Consider the following 25,019-nt stretch of genomic DNA (forward strand, 5'->3'; position numbering starts at 1 on the left):
GCGAGCGCTGCGCCATCTCTCCTGCTGTTCCAGTCTCTAGCACTGTCTGCAGCGTTCTTTGGGCATGGGTGAAACTGGGGGGGGGGGTGGAGGCCCTTGGCTGTGCTGCACCCATAGCCTGGGATGTCCCTGGCTGAGCTTCCCCTGTGGTATTGGGGCTAGAGGGTGCTGGTGTCTCAGCTGCTGGCTGTAAGCTCTGGTCAGCCAGCAGCTGTTGCTCCTGATTGCCGGCTTCTGCTGAGTCAGGGCTGGGGCTGGCTACACAGGGCTCCTCTTCTCCCGAGGAGTCCTGGCTGGCTACACAAGGCTCCTCTCCCCCAGAGGAGACCTCGCTCTCAGACTGGGCCATGACACTCTCCCTTCACCCGGCTGGGATCAGGCATGGAGCAGGTGGCAATACCCACCCCCCTTCACCTGGCCCAGATCAGGCACGGACCAGCCAGTAATGCCCATTCCCCTTTCACACAGCTGGGATCAGGCATGGAGTAGGTGGCAATGCTTGCCCTCACCTTCACCCAGGTGGGATCAGGCACAGAGCAGGAGGCAATGCCTGCTCCCCCTTCATCCAACTTCATCTCCAACCAGCAGCGGCTGTTATTCCAGAAAAAGAAGATGGAGAATGTTTGCCTAATTCCTGACCACCATTTTAGCCTTCATGTCCCACATCACCGTCAAAATGGGCTGCTTGGAGAAGAGGAAGGCAGGGAAGACCTGCTTCCATGAGTGTCATTATGCTTTTCTTTTGTAGGATCCAACTCATAATATTTCTCTCTCTGGGCACTAAATCCATTGAAATGTTAGTATACCAGCTCACCAGGAAGAAAGGATTTTAGCACATTCCTTATGCATACAAAGGGTCCTTCTTCCAGTGTTTCCCTATCCAATGTTCAGGGGAAAGTCAACTTAATGAAGAAGCTACCGTGCATATACAACTTCATTTTTCACTTATCTGAAAGGGTAAGAGGACAAATGTGATTCTGCCTTCAGTATACAGGTGAAGGTAAATATGATCAACTGTTTGGGATTTTTTTATTATTGTACTCTCAGGGTTGGCTTGTGAAATAGTTCCTTGCCCTGTTCTAATCAGTGAAGTGGAATATGTTTATTTTTATTTGTCTTAAGTAGATTTACAGTTATAACACAGATGCTATTCTTCACTTGAGTGTAAGAATTTATTCAATTATACTGGCTTTCCAGAGTCTGGTCAGACTTCTTTTTTTAAAAAAAAGTAAAGCAAGAGAAAAGAGTGAGTGTGCTTTTACTTTTAAAAATTTGAATTCTTAAGAACCATTAGATCTTTTCATCCTCCTGTCAGTAAACTTCTAAGAGAGATGCAAGACTCTAAAAGTCACTGAAGAATTCTCGAGCAGAAAGCTACCGAATTTTACAAAGCTAATGGCACAGCATATGAAACAGAACATTCTTTAACATTGCATTGAGATATGATCACATGATGAGTTTTCCAAGTCATTATTATAAGCATTGGTTATTGTTGTGCCATTTCCAGTAAGATGGAAATAGCTAACAATCATAGAATTAGTTATTTCTTGAATCTTGTGCATATCCACAGAAAATGCACAGAAATTCACAGTACAGTGTCACAAGTATGCGGAATGGGACACAGCAAAATGAGAGAAGAAATATGGAGCAGAATAAGTAACATTTATCTAACCTAGCCCTTTATGTATATGATCTAGCATATGGCTACTCCAGGTGTTCATCCATCGACTGTGTGAAGCGTACAACATCCTAAAATTTTAAGAGCTGCAGCATAAATGCAACAAATACAGCTTTCTTATCACAGCATGTTAATTCTAGGTTAAACAATGCCTGTAATCTACAATTGCAGTGTAAAAGGCACAGAGCATATGTTTAGTTTCTTTGTAGCCCATAGGTAAAAATAAAACTGTTTTGGAGTACTGGTATGGAAGGAACTGAAATGGTACCTCCCATCTTCTGCTTTGAGACTTCTTGAGTGATACAGTGAGGGCCAGTTAGAAATTGAGGTTATTTTAATCTTTGCTTTAGTGAAAAATATATAGTTCTTAAATTAAATTCAGAGGCTCATAATTATCTTGTCTACTTATCCTTGGGTAGCTGAACCAATTCTCTGAGTCTAACAAGGGTGAGACGATTAGGCTTCCAACAAATACGTTTATTGAGCTGCTCCATTTTGTTATATACGTTCTGAAAATTTTGATCAGTCAAGAGACACCAGAATACTCTATCAGTTCTTTGACAGCCCAAACATTCCCACTGAAATCTCAGATGTGGCTCCTTTGCTACCTTCAGCTCACAAAGCAGTCCCACTTAGACTCCAGGTGCGAGTTGTTATTCATTTCCAGAGAACTGAGAAAGCCAGCCTGACCTTCTCAGGTCAGGATAGACCCTTTAAGCACTGATGACAGGCACACCCCCTTCACGCAGTTAATGATCATCTCTTGCACTATGACTCCTCACATACCAGAACATTCAGCTAAACCGCCAAGGCTCTATAGTTTCGCAAGTCTTGCAGTCCCTGCTTTTCACAGCAGACATATCAATTTTCCTTTTTGTGCGTCGATTAAATGACTGACAGGAAAACTTTAGTATTCCCTCTTTTCAGGTGCTGGGGACAGATTTGACTCAGCTTTCTCAGAGGTATTTTAAAGCAAGTATATCCTCCTGTTCACAGGGCCCCATGTTTTGTTAAAGGAGTTGCTTTATAACCTCTTTTTTATTATTATTAGAAATGCATACATCCTACTTGAATCTGTCATAATTGAAAAAAATCTGGGACAAATATCTCATGTGAAGGCAAACGGAATGATTTTAATTTATTCTTATTCTGAGCTATACACCCAAACAAAGATTTGCCTCCAGTTGTATGACATACATTTCGGGCAAGTAAGCCTCTGGCAGAGGAGGCTTTCCCATCCCAAGAATAGATCCAGAGGAGTTAGCCGTGTTAGTCTGTAGTAGCAAAATCAAAAAGAGTCCAGTAGCACCTTTAAGACTAACCAATTTTATTGTAGCATAAGCTTTCGAGAATCACGTTCTCTTCGTGAGATGCATGGAGGGCAGAAGGAAACTGGCCAAATATAGAGGAGGAGAGGGGGGGGGGGAAGGGGGGAAGGAGGAGACGGGGGATGTAAACAACTCCTTTGATATGGAGATGCAGACAGCTCCTTTTGGTGTGGGGATCAGTTTGCTTGTGTAAAGATTCAAAGGAGTTTGCCGTGTTAGTCTGTAGTAGCAAAATCAAAAAGAGTTCAGCAGCACTGCAGCACAAGCCCTCGATAACCACAGTCCTCCCCGCCAGATGCATCTGACAAAGAGAACCGTACAAAATCAACACCTATAAGATTAATTTGGTAAAAAATATAAACAATATAGAAAGAATCAAATTAGGAAACATTTTGCTATTTAATACTAATATGCTATACGTGGTTTATTTTAAAAAGTTGATTTCTCTCGCAAACATCATTGTAAATGTGAGCATCAGAGCTGCTGGATAGGAATGTACCTGATCCACCGAGGTACCATCTCTTTAAGGGAAGCAAATAGGGATAATTGCTTCAGCATGTAATTACAGCCACAATAACACCTGTCAATTTGTAGGTCTCTTAGCAGAAGCTAGGGCTGGTGATCTCATAAAAGCCTAATATGTCTGTATATATATGCAGCACATATTGCGGAATGATTCAGAAGTTGGAAGACAGCAAGAGAATCCAGAAAAGTAATATAATTTTACAATGTTTAGTTTTCTGTATGGGTCACGTAACAAGGAACAGATGGTGTAAGAAAAACCTAACATTTGCTTTTCTAATTTCAAGTTTAAAGGATGTCATGCATGAGTAAAGCATAAAATCTAATGGGCTGAAGTATTTTCAGGGAAGGTGTAGAAAAAGTTTGTTTTCAAAGATTATATTAAAGTATTACCAGCATATTTTAAACTGGGACTAAAATTCTATTTTGATACAAAAGTGGAATTATTGTATCAAAGCTAATGGCATCAAGCATAGATTTTGTGGTTACTGTGGGCAGCAAAATATTTTTTTAAGGTTTTATTCTCACTGAAATCCTAAATGAGACCAGAATGATCAGCCCAATAGTATAGCTTATTACAATGTATAGCAATTTGGCTTTGCAAGACTGTTTTCTGGACTCTATGCTGGGAGCCTGCAGACCCTACAAATAGGGTTGTATTTCCTTTCTTTACTCTGGTTTGACTCAGGAATTTACAAACTGATTTGGTAAGACTAAAGGCAATCTTGTCACATATACCCAGTTTGAGAAGGGGCCTAGGACAAGATAGCAGGAGTGACGGGACAAAACAGTAGACTCTTAGTTGCCTCATGGACTGGTTGGTTTTTCTGTACTCTAACTAGGACTCTAGCACATGTGTGCACAGTCTTGTGAATTGAGAGGCCAATGATAATCTTATTCCAGGTGTCTGCTGAGAACAGCCCCCATGACAGCATAGGGGGTTTATGTTTGCAACTGTAAAACGTAGCTTTCATTGCATGTGCTGAGCTCTACAGTGTAAATAAAGCCACCATGCCTTCTTGACACTAATATAGGTATGCATTATGGCACATACATATACTAAGAAAAACTTAACTGCATCTCTCCCCTCCCCTTTTCTTTCTTCAATTTTGGCAGATAGCCAAGAGAATAAAATTCTGGTGGAGCCAGTATAATTCAGTCTGGGTGACAAACCTATTTAAATACACAGTCTCCAAACCTTAAGGAGAAAAATAGTTGCCTCATTTGAAATATTATCAACTGGAATGCTTTGGCTGGAGAAAGTAAAATGAACTGACCAAGGTCATCCAGGGGGTCAGTAAGTAATGAGAAAGTGATTATGAGACAGAGACTGTATTTCATTTCTGTGAGTTCGGAGGCCTCCAATAGCCTTTGCAAAAGTCTAAAGCACTTTGCATTTTTCTTCTGTCCCGGCCTTCTGCCCTTTTATGTAATATGCAATTCACTGTATTCAAACTTAAAATGAATTTTTGTGCCTTGCCATTCTGCATCCAGCCTTAGTATAACTGGTGAGGCATTTCAGCTACTGACCATTTACTTGCTTGGGCTTAGAAAACAAAAGGCCCAGTCAGATGTTGAGTAGCAGGTATCCTATTGCACAGGTAGCTAATGAAAGAGAGATTTGATTACAAAGGGATAAGTAACCTCTCTGTAGCCTGCAATTAACATTTAACTTGATATGGCCAATAAGCCAACAGAAAGGACCGTCAACTATATAAAAAGGACTTTTTCTCTCATCAGTATTAGACTCCTCTCACACACATACACTGGAAGACATTATTCCATTGTACTTGGTGATTTTGTTTGCACATAGCAACAAAGCTCAGCTTTGGGTATAATAAGCATTAGATCAATGGAACAGTTCTTTACTCATTGTTTCTAGTAATGTTATAAATTGCTCGAGTTTCCAGATTCATGGGAATATTTTGTAGCCCAGCAGTTTGATGGCACCATCCTGATGTAGCAATTTGACACAGGCTTAGGGGAACTGAGGTGTGTGGAGATCTTTGTTTGCAGCAACTGGCTATCTCACTTCAGTCAGAGGGGACATCTCCATGCACCATTTCCTTTAGACTCCTCTTGCACACATACACTGGAAGACATTATTCTATTGTGCTTGGTGATTGCATGTTGCACGATTTCCTTTACAGGCAAGACAACTTCATATACAATATCTGTACAATATGGAATTAAGAACTGGGGTGGAAATTGTGCACACTTCTGACACTCATGCAAAAACATACACATTGAATGTATTCAATGTGGGTTGTACCACTTTATCATTTATTTACTCGTTAAAATATTTCTGTCCCCATCCTTCTACCTTACTCTGGACCCCCAAAATGGCTTACAAGGAACCTAAAACAATCAAAAGCAACACAACAACAACATTCCTCAGATTAACAAGTCAACAGAATAAAATCAGTCATCTGCCAGAATACAGCGGCATGCATCCTTACCAGAACGCCAATCCGAGCGCACATTCATCCTGTGCTGTGCCAGCTGCACTGGCTCCCAGTGGAGTTCCAGATCCAGTTCAAGGTGTTAACCTTGGTGTTTAAAGCCCTTTATGGGCTGGGACCTGCATACCTGCGGGACTGCCTCTTCCATTACGTCCCCTGCAGGGTGTTGCGCTCTGCAGACAAGCAACTCCTGGTGGTCCCCAGCCCAAAGGACATCCGTCTGGCCTCAACCAGGGCCAGGGCTTTTTCTGCCCTGGCCCTGGCCTGGTGGAACACTCTCCCACTGGAGATCCAGGCCCTGCGGGACCTGTTACAGTTTTGCAGGGCCTGTAAAACGGAGCTGTTCCACCAGGCCTTCGGCTGAGTGCCAGCGGGTGTCCTCCTTCTTCCATCTAAGACCACCACTTCTTCCGGGGCTGCCCTTGGCCGTCTGCTATGCCCGTATACGGACTCCCAATATTTCTCTAAATAGCCTGCTCCTGGACTATTTTAATGATTTTTTAAAAAAATTACTGTTGATTTTGTGTTTTTGTGATTTGAATGTATTTTTTAATGTTGTTAGCTGCCCTGAGCCCATTTGTGGGGAGGGTGGGGTATAAATCGAATAAAATAAATAAATAAATAAATTAATTAATTAAAGCTCTATTTCAGCAGTAGTTGCAATATCAACACAAAGGGACCAAATAACTCTCTTTGGCTAGAATTCTGAAATCGTACAGAAAAGGCCCCCCTTTCTTATCACGATCATTTACATCTTTGATGTTGGGGCATACACAGAAGGAAATTAAAATACCCTGCTACTAGACCATTGAAAGATCCCAACTAGAATGCTGAATTGTGGAAATTAACTGGCAGTCAGTACAGGTGAAAAAAACCCCATAGAAACATGTTCTTGGTGGCTTGCTACTTTGTACAATATTGCACCTGTGTTCTTGAACAGCTGAAGTTTCAAAATGCAGTAGTCTTGTCTTGATGTCACTATGGCACAAATAACCATGGCCATAACCCTCCTGTTTAGTAAAGAGAGCCAATTAGTAAGCTAGCCGAAACTGACAATATCTGAGATTTCTGCTGGCCATCACATTTGTCTAATGTCTAAGGGCCAAGCTACAAGGGACGAATGACACTTGAACAGCAAGCGTATTTCTCCCTGTCCACTTGCGCTCCAATCAATCCACTTGCCGTTCAAGTGTCATTCGTCACTTGTAGCTTGGCCCTAAGCTGCAAAACCCGGGTTTGAAGGAGAATGCAATACTCTTGGTCAAAAATACAACTTCCACTCCAGATCAAGTGATATTGCTGACCAAGAATATAATTTCTTTAAATGAATATCAGCTTCTTTACCCTTATCCAGTCCATCACTGATCACAGATTTGGAACTTTCTTGCTTTGAAGAAAGTCAGGGCCGGATCTAGGGTTGCTGGTGCCCAGGGCAACCCAAGTCCGGCCCCCCTTGCACATGTGCACAGTGTGCGCATGCTCCCAGCACTGCGTGATGATGTCATTTCTGTGATGTCATCATGCAGGGCAGAGCGTGCCACCAGTGTGGCAAGCCGGCTGCCTCAGTGAACGGTGCGCCACGGAGCTGGTGGTGGCAGCATGGGTGGCTGGGAGGCTGCCCGTGCCATTCACCTGCCCCACTGAGGGAGCGGCTGGCTTGCCACGCACTCCCTGTCCTGGAGAGCAGGCGAATGGCTTGGGCAGCCTCCCTCCCCCATTCAGCTGCCCGCGCTGCCGCCAGCGCACTTCCGGCGGCTGGCAGCTGCCCCTGGCGCCCCCTCTTTGGCAGCGCTGGGGGCAAACTCCCCCCTGCCCCCCTGTCAATCTGGCCCTGAAAAAAGAATAAATAGAATTGCAACAGCATAGCTTGATACTGAGCTCATTTGCCTTGGAAGTAAGTTCAGAATTTCCACTGCTTCCTCAGGATTGGTTGAAAAGTTGAAAATCGCATTCATGGATCTCATGAATTTCTCCCAGATTGCTATGCAGCCTAGCAAAGACTAGTCCAGCTATAATATGCTGGCTGGGGTTGGGTGTCCTGAGTCAATGTATCTGACCTTGCAAAAATCCTTATGCCTTTAAGGATTAAATGTAGAAGACATTAATTCCATGTCAATATCTGGAAGCTGGATTCTGAAAATCCTAGCATTAACATGTGCTGCAAAATAAAACAAAACCCTAAGAAAGACAAGCAAAACTTAGCAGATGTGAGTGTTCGAAGAGGAGGATCCGGTGCTGTCCCTCTCCTCAGGTTTCAGTGGGGGACAAACCAAAGCTTCAGAAAGACAGAGTGATCAGGGCACTCTGTTTACTGCTCTCTGTCCTTTAATATGCAGATTAGAGATGGGCATGAAATGAAACATGGAACAAAATTCCAGATGGAATGGGTGGTTCATTTGCAAAGAACCACATTCCATAGGGCTGCGTTTTTACAAAACAAATGACTTTTTCCTGCTCTTCCGTTGCCGTTTTGGGAAGCTACTCAAAGTAGCTTCCAGCAGACACTCCATTTTTTGCCACTGTGAAGAGAAAATAACAGGAAAGGGAGGGACCCATGGATCATGCCTTTCCCAAGGTTCAATGTCTCTGAAACTTGGGGGGTCTTTAGAGGACAGTGAGGACTATGTCCCCTGCAAATTTGGTGGGTATTGGGCATTGGGAAGGTCTTGTTTAGTTTGGCTGTGAGCGTGAAGGGGCCCGTTCTGAGCTCCCTCAAACCTCGAACCTTGAACCGGCTCAAGTTCAGCTAATTCGTGGTTCGTGTTCTGTGAAAATGAAGGGCCCTTGAACCATGCGGTTTGTTTTTTTTCCCATCCCATGCCGGTGTCTAATGCAGATTGCTATTCTCAGGATTTCCTCCCCCTGACTTCCTCCCTCTCACTTCTTCTCTTCCTGCCATTGTTCCAGGCAACACCTCTCTCCTTCTCCTCCCTCCATCTTGGCAGCATAGATGCAGGCCTTGTCCTGCCATCCATGTCCATCCTTAGACTAGATAGCTAGTTATGATCTATCCTCCTTTCCTATCAAAGTATGAAGTTACTGCAATAAAGAACTCATTTCTTTTCTAAATATAAACCAAGTGTATGCTTTTATTATTTTCTCTCCTGCACACACACCAGCTAGCAGAACAAGCTCACAACCACCTATAATTATGCTTCCTATAGACTCTGTTAATGGCCCAAATGGTTTCTGAGGCCTACATAATGATTTATTTATCAGCGAGTGATGTGGAATTTCAGCTTTCAAATACAGATTCTTGTGGACTGAGTCATTCTGGATGAACTTTAGTCCCAACATATTTACAAGGAAGTGCCCAAATAGATTGAAATGGTGCAGCAAAAAGGTGCGTCTCCTTTATTATATGAGCTGGATGTGTGCATCAGGGCTAGTGTTACTCAAAACTGAAACAGCAATTGTGCCTCTTTTCAGATCTTTAAGGAAACTGTGGCACATTTGCTCACAAATGTAGGGGAGAGGACATCTTTAGCTGTAGAGAAGCTTCCCTTTATATGTGCCTGCTATGGCTATTGACCTGTGTCCACCTGTCAGAGATTTGGCACATAGTTCAATCTTATGTATGTTTACTCAGAAGTAAGCACTGGTGAATTCATGGTATTTACTCCCATATGAATAGGACTGCAATTGTGTAGCGTGATCCTATGCAATTGTGTAGCATGATCCTAGAAATTAAGTCCCACTAAATTCAACAGAAGGTACTTTTAGCAACCTAAGCATACACAAGTTGCAGCTGTAAGCACTGTGGAAATACTCATGCTGAGTAAACAAGTATGTGGAGAGATGTTTGGAGACATACCCACTGGCCCAACCTCAACCTCCATGTATTCAAGTTACCAGCCGGTAGCAAATCATGCACTGAACCACCGCCACCACCCTTGTTCCTGGGGATCAGCAGACCCTCAGGAAAAAACATAGTGGAAGTCTGTAATGGGAGAGGGGAATTAATAAATATTGCTGCAATTTCATAAAAAAGGTTAGGCTCTCATGTTTTGTCTTCATGAATGAATTCAAGACTCAGGACATTATTTATACAGGCACTGGTGTGGTATCAGCGCATGGGCCTGAATCCTATGCCTCTCCACTCTGCAAAATCCTCCAGCCTAAGGATTCTTCCTCCAACTTAGGTGGCTCTTCTATTGGAAGAATTGGAGGAAGGCATGTTAGGCTGGAGGAAGGCTTCAGATTTGCTGAGTAGATGGGCAGTATACAGACCATGGAGTTTCCCTATATACAATCCATAGCTTATATCCAATGAGGTGAATATTGAGTGCTGATTCGCTTGCTCAGTCTCTTCCAGCCCCTAGAAAGATCATTTTTGTGTTCATGGTATCTGCGTGGAACAATCATCCCACTGGCCAGGGATCAGTGGAGTGGGAGAGAGATGAAATTGGACTTACTCCCTCTTGCTTCAGTGCAGCTCCAATATTATTTTGTTTTATTTGTGTCTAATAATATTGTTCTTTTGTCTCATCATTTTGATATTTTGTGATTGTTGTTATATTTTCATTGTTCAAGTTATATAGTTATTTTTTTTATTTTTAAGTGATCTGAAAATCTATTTATTTAGTAGAAGGGTGGGAAAAAATTCTTCCCAAACAAATAAATCACTATTGCTTCCAAAACTTGAAATGAATAAATGCATCTTCCAGAACAATGCAAATACTCTTTGTTCAAGCATTTGTTCTAACTTGGATTCTAAGTAATGAGTATTTATCCAGGCCTCATCAGACTATTAGCTTAAGCTAAGCATAAGACCAAAGTTTTGGGCGTTATTGTTAATGGATTTATTTTCCCATGGAACTGAACAGGTGAGAAGTAAAGAATGATTAACACTGGGCAGCAATGTTCAGCTCTTTGGTCCCCTTCTGTTTTCTTTGAAAGAGCCCCAAACGCCTGTGGATTCAAAATGGAGAAATTCCCGAGTATTAATGAGTCACAGTCATTGTTAATAGATATAGGTTCTCTCCATTTCCACTATGAATACTATCACAACTGGGTTTTCACAGCTTGGCCAAATATGAATCATAATTTGATGAAAGGAATGCTTTACTCCCACACTCCTTTCCCCCCTTTTCCTTTCAAATTTCTTTTTATGTCTCAATATTAAAACTATTACAAACCTAATATTAGGGACGTTCTTCAATGAACATTTTCAGCATGAAAAAAGGGCTTTGGGAGAGAGAAGGAGGTGTAAAGTTTTCCAAAAACCTCCAAAAGCTTTTGGGGGGGGGTACCAGTTCATTGCTATTCAGCGCTTCAGTTGACTACAGCTTCAGCACCATTTTTTAAAATTAAAAAGTCTTGAATTTTTTATAATGCGTAACAATGGTGTTATCGTGCAGCCAATCAGATTTGGCTATGTAATTATGTCAATGAGACCAAAGAAAATTTACTTAGAGTGAACATAGTGTATAGAATAGGTACTGTCCACTCGAAACAAGCTTTGTTTATCCTCTGTGATCTAATCAGGAAGTTAAATCTGATTGGATCCAATATCACCCAGTCTCTCTCTACATAAGACACCTTCCATGGGGACACTCAAGCGACTTACTTTCAGAAAGTAAGTCTCCCTAGCAGTGCATGTGTATCCACAATGGGAGGACAAGTATAAGGTCTTTCACTTGAGCGCCCCAGTGTAAGATTCTTGTGTAGAGAAACTCTTAGTGTTGTGGCCTCTGAGTCCTCAGAGGATGAAGACCTCGGGGAGGATGACAGGAGTGGGACTATTCCAAGCCCCTCCAGAGGCAGCTGCTTGGAAAACCAGCAGGGAATGGAGCAGCAGGAACTCTTGCCAGAGCAGGTTGAGGAATCCAGGGCAGACTCAGGGACAGAGGCTGTTCCCTTACCTGCACCAGCTCCTGAGACCAGGGCAGAATCTCCACCCAGCTCCCCTGAACCTGATAGGCAGCGCAGAGGGAGACAGCGTCTTGCTGCACAGCGTCTTGCTGCACACGCTTCCTGCCTGCTCCCCCGTCGGCTTGGTTGAACTCTGGACGTTCAGAGAGGCTCGTGGCAGACTCCCCGCCTGCATTCCAGCACAGAGTGCTTATGCCATAAATCACAAGTGGTTGAAGTTCCTCCCTGTCACCATGCAGACAGGAGACGCAGCTGCAGCATTTGCGAGCCTCGCAGCTGACAATCAACAGCTACAAAATCAGGTTTCTGCTTTGATATCCAAGAATCAAATGCTGAAAGAACAGTTTCCTACTAACTAATATAACACTAAAAATACTTGACACAGTTCTATGCAAAAATACAAAATTTACTAGTACATAAAGTGAACTCTAAGTGGACAATAAAGCAAATTCTGTTTAAACGAGCATGGTAAGACGTATATCACACCCTCACCTAGGCAAAAAGGGGGGGGGGGGACATTCAAACCAATCCCCGATGTCCACAGAGTTAGTAGGTGACGGTTTTTGGTGGATTATTCTGTTACTCTCTCTACTTGGATGTTTGAAAGAACAGTTTCAGCAAGTTTCTGCTGCGTTGTCAGCAATGCAGCAGCAGCTCACAGCAATGACTTCCAGGGCTGTGACACACACCCCACGTAAATGTCCAGTGGTGTTGCCTGACAAGTTTGGGGGGCAGATAGATGACTTTCCTCTGTTCCTTGCCCAGTGTAAGCTTTACATGAAGGTACGACAGCAAGGTTTCCCTGATGACCAAACAAAAGTCTCCCTTGTGCTGAGTTTGTTAAAGGACCATGCAGCTAAGTGGGCCACACCCCTGCTGGTAGCTGAGTCCTCTGTGCTGAACAACTATGCAGCCTTCCTGACCCAGTTCCAGGCTGCTTTTGCTGACCCTCAAAAACAGGGAAGGGCTAATCGGCAGCTGAGACGGTTACAGCAAGGGAAGATGTCTGTGGCAGCCTATGCTGCAGAGTTCAAGACTCTGGCTTTGGATTTGGACTGGAATGATGGTGCCTTACGTGACCAATATTTGGAGGGCCTATCAGAAGAAGTGCTGGACGAGTTAGCCCGGGTGGAGCGGCCAGCCACCCTTGAGACCTTGATTGCACTCAGCCTGCAAATAGATGGGCACCTGGAAGACAGATGCCAGGCTAGGAGTAGCGGCTGGGGCCGTGTGACTACCAGACTCCCCCTTCCCCCAGGGGGCCCTGCAATCCCAGTGACCCGTTCCCCGGAAGATGGGGTGGAGCCCATGCAACTTGGGGCTGCCAGACCACACCTTACCTCAACGGAGAAAGACCGGAGGTGCCGAGCTAACCTGTGCCTCTATTGTGGGGCGCTGGGACACTTTGCCAGTACCTGCCCTGAGAAGCAGTGGACACCGGGAAACACCAAGCCCCAAGGGCCTTGGGCCTTGGCTACCTGGGGCAAGCAAGGGGGCTCGATGGACCTGGCAGTGGAGGACCACAGCACGTCCTAGTTCCGGTCCGGCTGCAAGCACCAAGGGGACCATGGATCATGTCCCATGCCCTCGTGGATTCTGGGGCCTCCCGCTCCTATATGGACCTCACCTTTGCCACCCAACACCATGTGCCACTACAGGACAAGGCTACAGCAGTCCAGGTGGAAGCTATTGACGACCGGCCCTTGTGCTCTGGGCCAGTTACCAAAGAGACCGAGCCTTGACCTTGTGCATCCATCGGCATCAGGAGACTCTGAGGTTGGACATTGCCCATATGCCCCAGTTCCTGCTGGTACTGGGGATGGACTGGCTGATGTTGCACGATCCACAGATAGATTGGACAGCCCGAGAGCTGAGTTTCTGGGACCCCTGTCCTCATCTGGACGACCGCACTCTCTTAGGAGTGACTGCGCCTGTGGAGACCGGGTCTCTCCCTGTACCATATGCGGATTTTTGAGATGTATTTGAAGAGAAGGGGGCAGACCAACTTCCCGCACACCGCCCCTTTGATTGTGGGATTGACTTGCAACCAGGAGCGCCCCTGCCTGTTGGTCAGTTATACCCACTTTCCGAGAACTTGCAAGAACTTGCAACACGGGTTCATTCGACCCTCTACTTCCCCCACCTTGGCACCTGTGTTGTTTGTGAAGAAGAAGTGTGGGGAGCTTCGTCTCTGTAATGATTACCGTGCTCTCAATAAGATTACAGTGAAGGATCGGTAACCCCTGCCATTGAGCCCAGAACTGTTGGAGCGAGTAAATGGAGCACAACTGTTCACCAAGTTCGACCTCAGAGGGGTGTATAACCTTATCCAGATCCGAGCCAGGGATGAGTGGAAGACTGTGTTCGGCACTCGCTATGGACAGTATGAGTACCTGGTCATGCCTTTTGGCCTTTGTAATGCTCCAGCTGTGTTCCAGAGGTACATCCATGAGGTACTCCGGGACCTGATAGACCGCTTCGTGGTGGTGTACCTGGACGATATCCTGATCTACTCCCGCGATCCTGCCCGCCACATGGCCCATGTCCGGACAGTACTGCAATGCCTCCGGGATCACTGGCTATATGCCAAGCTTGAGAAGTGTGCATTCCATCAGACCACCATTGACTTCTTGGGCCACCGCATTTCCCCTCAAGGCATCCGGATGGACCCAGAAAAGGTGGCAGCTATCCTGACATGGCACCCCCCCCCCGGAACCGCATGGATCTGCAACGGTTCCTTGGGTCCACTAATTACTATCGCCAGTTTGTGGAAGGGTATGCGTCGTTAGCAGCTCCCCTGACCCGGCTGCTATGACTGAAGGAGCCTTTCCAATGGGACCAAGAAGCCCAGGGGGCATTCCAAGTCTTGAAGGAGCGCATGGCCTCCAACCTGGTGTTGCGACATCCCGACCCTGCCTTGCCCTTCGTGGTAGAAACGGACGCCTCCAATGTTGCAGTGGGAGCCATCCTGTCCCAGCGGCGAAGACCAGCAGATCCGCTTCAGCCCTGTGCTTTCTATTCGCGCCAGCTAACTCCCGCAGAACACAACTACACCGTTTGGGAGCGAGAACTACTGGCCATCAAGGTTGCTCTGGAGGTTTTGCATCACCACCTCAAAGGAGCACGCCATCCCGTGCAGATCTGGACCGATCACCGGAACCTAGAATACCTGCAGACTGCCCGACAGCTGAATCAGCGGCAAATACGGTGGTCGCTATTCTTCTCTCGTTTCAATCTCACCATTACTTACATCCCTAGTACCCAGAATCGGAAAGCAGATGCTTTGTCTCGAAAACCTGAGCACTACCAGGATCAGGTACCCACGACTGCCCCAACCACGATCTTGCCGCCAACAGCCTTTGCTGCCGCCACCGAACCTGCGTCCCTCCGGGAACGCATCCAACAGCAACAACTCCATGATCCCTGGGCCCGGAAGCAGGTACAAGCAATGCGTGATCAGGAAATTCCTGTAGGAGCAGAGATCACTGTCCAAGCCGGCTTGGTACTGCATCAGGGGCGCCTCTATGTGCCGTCTGGTCCCTTGCATAGGGAGGTCCTCCACCTGTCCCATGATGTGGGCTCCACAGGCCACTTTGGGAGGTACAGGACATTGCACCTTGCCACACGGGAATTCTGGTGGCCCCGGATCCACGCTGACATGGCCCGCTACGTCAACACCTGTGATGTCTGCCACAGGGCTAAGAATCAGCCAGGCAAGCCGGCTGGCCTGCTGCAACCCCTGCCCACTCTACTGGGACCCTGGCACACAGTCACCATGGACTTCATTGTTGAGCTGCCTAAGTTGGGACCCCATTCCTCCATTTTGGTAGTGGTGGATTCCTTCACGAAAATGGCTCACTTCATCCCTTGTTCAGGAACACCGACGGCCCGGGTACCTGCAACACATTTTCTGACTCCATGGACTCCCTGAACACATCATCACAGATCGTGGCACTCAGTTCACCTCACGGTTCTGGTGGGCCCTACACTCCTTCCTAGACACCCGATTGCACTTTTCCTCAACCCACCACCCGCAGACCGATGGGCAGACCGAACGTGTTAATGCAGTCCTTGAGCAGTACCTTCGTTGTTATTGCAACCATCAACAGGACAATTGGGCATCCCTGCTGGCCCTGGCAGAATTTGCATACAACAACGCCGTCCACTCCTTGACACGACAGACACCTTTCCAGGCTAACTATGGGTACCACCCATGCCATTTTCCGGAGGTTCTGCCTCACTCCCCTGTCCCTGCAGCAGACACCCTGACCCGGGAATTGCAAGCTCAACATGACTTGCTAAGGGAACACCTCGATCAGGCCAAGGCGGCCTACAAGGCCAGAGCCGACCAAGCCTGGCAACCAGGAAAGGATATCCATATTGGGGACAGGGTATGGCAATCCACTCACCACCTCCGCAGTACCAGACCCTCTCAGAAACTGGACACCTGATACATTGGACCCTTCATGGTGGAGGACCAGATCAATCCTGTAGCCTTCCAGTTGGACCTGCCACGTACACTTCGGGTACACCCTGTGTTTCATCGTTCCTTACTCCTACCGGCCCCGGACCCAGACCCGCTACGCCCTGCCACGCCAACAGCTCTGCCCATATGGGTGGATGACCACGAGGAATATGAGGTCGTCCAAATCCTTGACTCCCGCTGTTGCTGAGGCCAGCTGCGATATTTGATCGAATGGAAAGGATATGGGCCTGAGGACAACTCTTGGGAACCTGTAGACCAGGTCCATGCCCCGGCATTGGTTCGAGTTTTCCTTGAGGCATACCCCTGCAAGCCGGCACCGGTGCTTCCAGAGGGGGGCCCTGAGGGGGGGATAGTGTTGTGGCCTCTGAGTCCTCAGAGGATGAAGACCTTGGGGAGGATGACAGGAGTGGGACTATTCCAAGCCCCTCCAGAGGCAGCTGCTTGGAAGACCAGCAGGGAATGGAGCAGCAGGAACCCTTGTCAGAGCAGGTTGAGGAATCCAGGGCAGACTCAGGGACAGAGGCTGTTCCCTTACCTGCACCAGCTCCTGAGACCAGGGCAGAATCTCCACCCAGCTCCCCTGAACCTGATAGGCAGCGCAGAGGGAGACAGCATCTTGCTGCACAGGAAAGGAGGCAAAGTGCAAGGCTGCAGGCACTCAAACAACGATGTAACGACCTTGAGTTGTAACAGGGTGCAGCACTGCCCTGCAGGTGAGAGCTCTTAAGCCAGGACACCCTTTCCCTCATTGCAGAAGCACCTGCGCACAGACCTGCCCGGTTCTACTGCAACTCAGTTCTGCTCTGACTGCTCTTTGGCTCTGACCCTTGCATTTGGCTCCTTGGCCTACGCTTCCTGCCTGCTCCCCCGTCGGCTTGGTTGAACTCCAGACGTTCAGAGAGGCTTGTGGCAGACTCCCCGCCTGCATTCCAGCACACTTAGGAAGAAGGGCGCTTGTTTTATAAACAATTCAGGGCTAAAGTTGTAGCTAGACATGGGCATGAATCAAAACACAAATCAAATTTCGTGATGAATTGAGCCAATTCGTGTATCACGAAAACACATTTTGTGGGGCCATGTTTGTCACAAAATCTACTACTTTTTGGATCGATTCATTTGATTCGTGAATGCTTCGTGATGCCAGACAGGCTGGCACCGATCCATTGATTCCCTAGGCAATATAGGCTTAGAATGTCTGCAAAACTTTTGTTGCCATGGAAACCCCAATCTTAGCCCACATAACGTTGATAGGCAGCTCTCCCTGCCAACCTGAGAGCTCCCATTCTGTTCTATGAGAGCAACAAGCAGGAGAGAGATGGGCCATGGGAAGACCAATATCATCCCTCCAAACCCTGTTAGGCAGATCTGTCTGCCAACCAGAGAACTCCTGTTCTGCTTTATGTGAGCATTTCTTATATAAGGCACAGCTCTGTGCTTCCTGCTTTCAGTTCCAGTAGACAGAAGGAGAGGGAGGAGCTGTTGCTGGGATTTGGAGTGAGAGAGGGTGGATTTGGTAGCTTTGGGTTGGTTTTGGACCAACACGACATCAGAGAATCATATCCATTCCACCCAAACCAAACAGAAACAAGGGACAGTGTTCCAACTTAGCTCAACAGAAACAAACTGAAGCACAGGAATGAATTCCCCCAGAACCAAAATGAAGCAACAGTGTTGATTCTGGGGTCATTAGAGTACGATCATGAGTCGGTCTCCTGAAAATATGATGGAGTTGTTATGGAAAATGCCACCCCCAGCCCCTGGATGTCTCCCAGATATTTTGCCCCATAGGGAATAATGGAGAGTGTATGGGGGCACCTGAAGCAAAGAAGGTGCCACTTTAGGCTCTAGCTCTGTTAATAATAAATAAATGAACAACATGTTTGGAGGACCCATCTCCAGCATTGCTTGCCACCCCCTTGCCTGCTAGCACTGCCCTAGATAATCCCACAGCCTTCCAAGGGGTCGTACTTCCCAATTTGGGAACCAGTGTGTTAGATGGTCACCTATTTCAGAGTTAACATAAGAAATTTGCAGAATACCAGGTTCTGGGGCTAGTTTGATTCTTTGTTTATATATATTTTATATTTGGTTTCATCCCAAGAGTGAAAAGTGTTCCCACATCATCGTAACAAACCTATGAGGCAGGTTAAGGAATAGTATCATGTGTTCACTATCCATAGTTCCCTTGAAGGGGTGGCATTTCCATTTTGTGGAAGAGGAGGATGCAATTTTTGCTGATTCTCTTTCCCACGGCAGATCTTCTATGCTGTTCTTGATCCCCTAGAAATGAACTTGGGAAGACTCAGGAGGGAAAAGTAACAGTTCCACAAATTTGTCAGATGATTGACTATATACCAGTGACTGGCCCAGGGTCACCCAGTCAGCTTCAGAGCTAAAAACCTAGACATCCCTGGACTTTATCCATGTATAATTGAATATTGCACTATTACAGTGCTATAGCAATCATGCACAACTGTATTTTCCTGTGTGGAAAAGACAGCAACTGCTTACACAATGTTCAACCATGGGAGGATGCGGCCTTGGTTTAATTCTCTGCCATTTACATAGCACCAGCACTGTGATAATTGCTTAACATTAACCCATGTGAGTTCCTACTAAATTCCTACTAAAAGACAATACTGAACAGTTGGAGTGCAGAGAAATTTCAGCCTTGCTTATAGTCTTATTTGGGCTAATCTTTACCAGTAGTGAATCCTAAAGTAAGTTTTAGTATTTAGACTCAGCCACTGGTAAGCATTACAGAGGGGGTAGCCATGTTGGTCTGTTGCAGTGGACACCCTGGACCACTAAAGTCTAAGCCAGAATAAAAACCTGTCAGTCTTCAAGGTACCACAAGACTCCTACTTTTGCTGATTGGGTTAGGGGACTGCTAAAAAAAAGAGTGCCTTTCATTCTCCATTAGCTAACTAAATAATTCTCACATCACGCATATGAAATTGGGGAGAAACATTTCTAGGTCAGCGTGGTTGATTTTCAGAACATCCTTGATTTAGAAATTAAATACTATCTAAGCTAAATCCAAACCTGTCGATTCAGGTTGTCTACAGTTCTACATTTTTACTATATCCATTGGACAAAATTCATTTACTAGTGTGTGATCCAGAAAATGAAGCAATCCAAAGTTCTGATGTTTCACCCGGTTCAAGCTCTGCTAGTGACCTGCGCCTAGGCAAATTATTCACTACAAAGGAGCTACTTTAAACAGCTTCACTGATGCAAATCTTCCTAATGTTGCCCCTACGCAAGCTGTTTGCTCTTATTTCTTTCTTAGGATTTGTGTTCCCTCCCAGGCTTTCTGAAGTCTGTCAATGATTCCCAAGCTAGAGATTCATTGTGGCAGAATGCTCATGAACTGATGGCTGATTTTCAAATGTCGAAGGATATGGCATGCAGAACCAGTTGTACAAGCTCCAGTACTCTTCTTCATCAATGTCAGCTGTGAAGATGTCATGACATGGCAGAGTTGCCAGCTCAAATTTTCCAAAATAAGGGACACGGCAGAACTGTGATGTTTGGTCTACACAGTTTTGAGCTATATATAGCTGCCTGAAATGAGAGACATCCATCATATTGTACTGAGCTACAGTGTTCTGGAATAAGAGACAATCCCCATGACAGTGAGAGATGTATCGAACACTTAGGGACATCTGGCAACTCTATGATATGCACAGCTCTATGATATGATATGCCTCTGTACACATGAGGGAATGAATTAGTCATATAATTTATTTTATATAGGACCCCCTCAAAGCTATACCCCAAATCATATCAAAAGGATATTTGCTTCACGAGAAGCCATTATATTTCCATTTCTGTAGGTATGACGCCAAATAAAGTTACTCCAAATTTAAAGAAAATGCATTTTCTATATTGAATAAATATATAAATATAATTACAAGGGACTTTAACAATGCTTTTATATAGCAGAGTTCCAAATTCAGTTTTGTTACTTAGCGGAATACATCCTAATACCACCCTATAAAAGTAGTATATCTTTTTTTATAGACAAATTCCATATGGCTTGTCATGTTAACTTGTTGCAGGAAAAAATTAAGGCATTTCGGCCATATAAAAAAATCATTGATCTACAGTGACCTAAGAGCTCATGGAATATAGCCAGCAGCACCTGATGCATGAAGTGTATCCTCAGTTGTCAAACACTTCATGCATCAGATGAGGATTAAAAACAGGGACAAAGGACCAAGAAATCACCTAATCACCACAAAGGGTTTTTATACACGCTCACCTACAGTGCGTTTTCTGGGTATTCAACCTGCAATGATCAGATCTGCTTTGGGCTTCTGTAATTTGGTACTTTAGTGAGTCAAACCATAGTGGTGTCTGGTTTTTATTTCTGCACTTAGAAAAACGCCCTTCTTTCTGCTGTGGGATTTTTCTGGGAAGATGACATCAGCAGTTTTGGCAGCATGGGGTATTTTTTTTTACACGTGTTACAACATTGTTGTTTGAACATTAGAGAGGTTTGTGGTTAACCTCTCTTTCACCCTGTACTTGTCCATCAATGATTGAATGTTGTTATTTCAGCTCCAAATTTAACAAAATTTCTGTGTGTTGATTGAGAAAACTTTAAAATAGTAAGTGGTATTTTTTTTAAAAAAAATCTTTTGAAATTCGTGATCCATAAGCCTTAGTTTGATTGTTCTTAAAATATATAATTCATCACATAAAAGAAGGGAATCCATTGCAATGCCAAGCTTTTGCAGTTTGTGGATAAATATAGAAAACCAAGTGATGCTATGCCGATCTTTCATCAAGTAAAATAGTAAACTTCCGGATTCAGATCTAAAATGAATTTTTAGCCAGTACTTAAAAGCCATAATCCAAGCCTTAGTTTCCAAAAAGTGTAAACCCAAATACGCACATATAAATGAATAGGGAACACATTTGGGAATATGCAAAATCTGCCGAAAGAAGGATGATTGCACATCCTCCACACAAGAATCAAAGGCTTTGATCCACAAAGGGATTCCATATAACAACTGAGGGAGAATTTTTGCATTATAAATGTTCAGAACTGCTGAGGCGAACTGGTTACCTCCTAAGAAAAAGAACTTTTTAATTTGCACCAAAGAACATTTCACTAAACTTATAGTTCTATTACCATGCATTGGTGATCTAAGATTGTAATTAAAGGTAATTCCAAGATACTTAAAAGCCTTCACTTGTTCAATTTCCTCAGTACCAATGTGCCACTTGAATAGGTGCCAACTCTTTGAGAAAATCAAAATGTTAGATTTCCCTTGGTTGATTACTAATCGATTCGATTCACAATATTGGTGGAAGGCTTCCAAGTATCTTAGGAGGCCAATTCTAGTACAGGAGAAGTTGACAGTATCGTCAGCATATAGCAATAAGGATATTGCTAATTGTTCCAGAAAAGGGGGATGACCGTTCACAGCGGACATATGTTGGCTCAAATAATTCAATTTTTTTTTAAAAGATAGGGGGCAAGAATACAGCCCTGTTTAACTTCCTTAGTGATTGGAAAACTGGATGAGAGTTGACCTTCAGGGGATACTTTAACAACACCCAAGGTAGTATCATGTAATTTCCTGATTAAGAAAAGTAAATGAGGCTACATCCGAAGCATTTTAAGTTTTCTCCGTAACAGATCACTAGGGATTGAATCAAAAGCACCCTTTAAGTCAATAAAGGCTGCATACAATTTCCCTCCTTTAGGCTTCAGATATTTGTCTGCTGAGAAGGCAAGGGTAGAGCAATGACCGATTGTGGATTTCCCTTTAAGGAAGCCAATTTGTTCCAGGCCAATTATTTCCCCTTTAGTTAACCAATTTAAAAGGAAATGCTCAAGATGTTTAGAATACAACTTACATAAGATGGAAAGTAAACTGATGGGGTGATAATTTCCAGGGGAAGCTGGATTACCTTTTTTATATATCGGGCATATTAACGATTTTAGCCATGATTAGACATGGGCACGAACGGAAAAAAACACTGAACAAGCGGTTTGTTGTTCATTGCCATCCACGAACATCGAACAACGAACTGTAACGAACATGACCCTGTTCACAAACATGTTCATTGTTCGTGGCCTTTTAAAGATACTTTTAAACTATCAGCTGGGAGGTGGCAGGGGAAATTCCCCCCGCCGCCTGCCAGCTGATAGTTTAAAGGGTCCTTTCCTGCCATGTGCAAGGGGCAGGGCCCTTTAAACACCCCACAACTGACCTTCCCAATGTCCAATACCCACCAAATTTGCAGGGGACATAGTCTTCACTGTCCCCTGAAGACCCCCAAAGTTTCAGAGAGATTGCACCCTGGGAAAGGCATGATGCATGGGTCTCCCCCTTTGCTGTCATTTTCTCTTCACAGTGGCAACAACGGGTGTGTTGGAAGGCAGCTACTTTGAGGGGTTACAAACTGACCTTCCCAATGTCCAATACACACCAAATGTGCAGGGAACATAGTCCTCACTGTCCTCTGAAGACCCCCCAAGTTTCAGAAAGATTGCACCCCAGGAAAGACATGATCCCCCCTTTGCTGTCCCCCCCTTTGCTGGGCCCCCCCTTTTCTGTCATTTTCTCTTCACAGTGGCAAAAACGGGACTCTCTGCTGGAAGTACTTTGAAGGGTTAAAGCCAGAAGGAAAGCCAGTAGGAGTTCAGACCCTGTTGTTGCCAGGGGAATTGATTGAAAGGCCCCAGACTGTCTGGCTTGACGAACCAATGAACGAGGCTTGCAACGTCCAGTTGTTCGTTTAGAATGGAGCCTCATAAACAGCTTGTTCGCGAACAGATGAACAGGCTGTCCGTGGGTTTTTTCCATTCATAATGCTGTTCGTGTCCATGTCTAGCCAGGACTCGGGGATGATCCCGTTATGATCAATAAGAGTAAACAGGTTTGCCAATGGGGCAGTCCACCAGACCATATGTTTTTTAAAAGTTCGTCTGGGATCCCATCTAAACTAGAGGCCTTGCCAATCTTCAGCTCAGAGATGAAATCAATTATTTTATCAGGACTTACAGGGGGCCAATCAGAGATGGTTGAGAGAGTAGATTCTTCTTCGTGCTGTAGTGAACCATCTGGGTCATTAAATATTTCAAAACAGTAATCAACCCATTTTTGAGGAGTAGGTGTAATCACGGCAGGAGCTGAGTTATTTTTCAAGTAGCCAGAGACTGTTAGCCAAAAAAGTTTGCAGTCTTTGGTTTTAGTTGTATTCAGTAAATGATCCCATTTTTGTTTATAAAACTGCTTTTTTTTCTTGGAAATAAGACAATGTTAAATCTCCTTGTGCAAAATAAGATTTGGAATTGTAAGTATTATTATCCTGCCAATAAACTCTAAATAGATCCCTAAGAAGTTTTTTTCATATTCCTGCACTCTGAATCAAACCATTGAGTATGAATAAAATTAGGTTTACGAATCGGTTTGGCTATGGAGTCAGCAACTCAGTCTTGATCAAATGCTTCCAGGAGGGTGAAGTGAATTCCTTCCAAAGATGGGCACCTCTTATTCACCTCCTGCTCCTTACAATGTTGTATGATTGGAAGCAATCAAGTAAAACAGGACTCTTTCTTCAAAAAGGAGATGTGGACCAGTATTTGTATACTTATGTTCTTTTTTCATGTACTGTTTTTACTATCCAGTTTCAAAATGGCCCTTTTCTGTTATCACTGAGAAAAGTAAATAACACACAAATCAAAGAAAACCCAGATAAAGGATGACAAATTAACATCAAAAGGCATGAAAGGACTTACCATTTAACATTATTTAATATTTCTTCTCCTTGATAGCCAACTATTTTCTCCACAGGAAACATGAATAAGGAGACCAATGATAAGAACCATTACACAAGAAACCTTTCAATGCAGTTTATAAATCATATTGCCATGTTTGGGGAGCCCATAAGTGTGCTGGAATGAAAGCCTATAATGTATTCAAAGTCTTTCAGTTTTATTCCTTTAATGGCTGCATTTGATCTGCTGTGAAGGAAAGAAATAGAAAGCACCAACTTTCTCCATTTTGCACTCTGCATTTGTAGGCTGTTACTACCTGGTTTTAGTGGGCAATTTGGGCTGAAAGGACATGCGACTTATTGCACACAGTACAATAAAAATCTAGCAAAACGTGACCCATCTAATATTTGGGCAAATGTTTCAGCAGATGTGCATTCCAAGTTACCTGGAATGGGCCTCTTTGTGGAGATGATGTAACACTCTTGTCCTTTTTAGCTCTCTACATACCAACAAAAGTAGAAATAAATAGATGAGCCCAAAACATACAAAGCTGCAGATTCAATACAACACAACTTTGTTTTATGCTGCATTTCTATCATCTTTGTTTTTTTTAAAAAAAGGATACTATTTGCCCCTTCAAAGGAATGAAATACTTTATCTTCCTGACAGAACTAATTGACTGGAAAATTACATAAACCCCTTAGCAGATGTTCTTTCCCACATTGTTTGGGAATTTATCCCCATTATAGACTGCTTCTAAGTCTCAAATCAAGGTGAACTGGGGGAATACCAAAACTCATGAAGGCATATCCATATCCTGGCACACATGAGGGAGCAATAATTCTTATATCACATTGGCCAGGCCTGCCTTCTATAGTCAGTTAACTCTGCCACACTACTGTCTGCTACTGGGATTAAATTCTGGCAC

Source organism: Eublepharis macularius, chromosome 1 (genome assembly GCF_028583425.1).
Source record: "Eublepharis macularius isolate TG4126 chromosome 1, MPM_Emac_v1.0, whole genome shotgun sequence".
NCBI classification, from domain to species: Eukaryota; Metazoa; Chordata; class Lepidosauria; order Squamata; family Eublepharidae; genus Eublepharis; species Eublepharis macularius.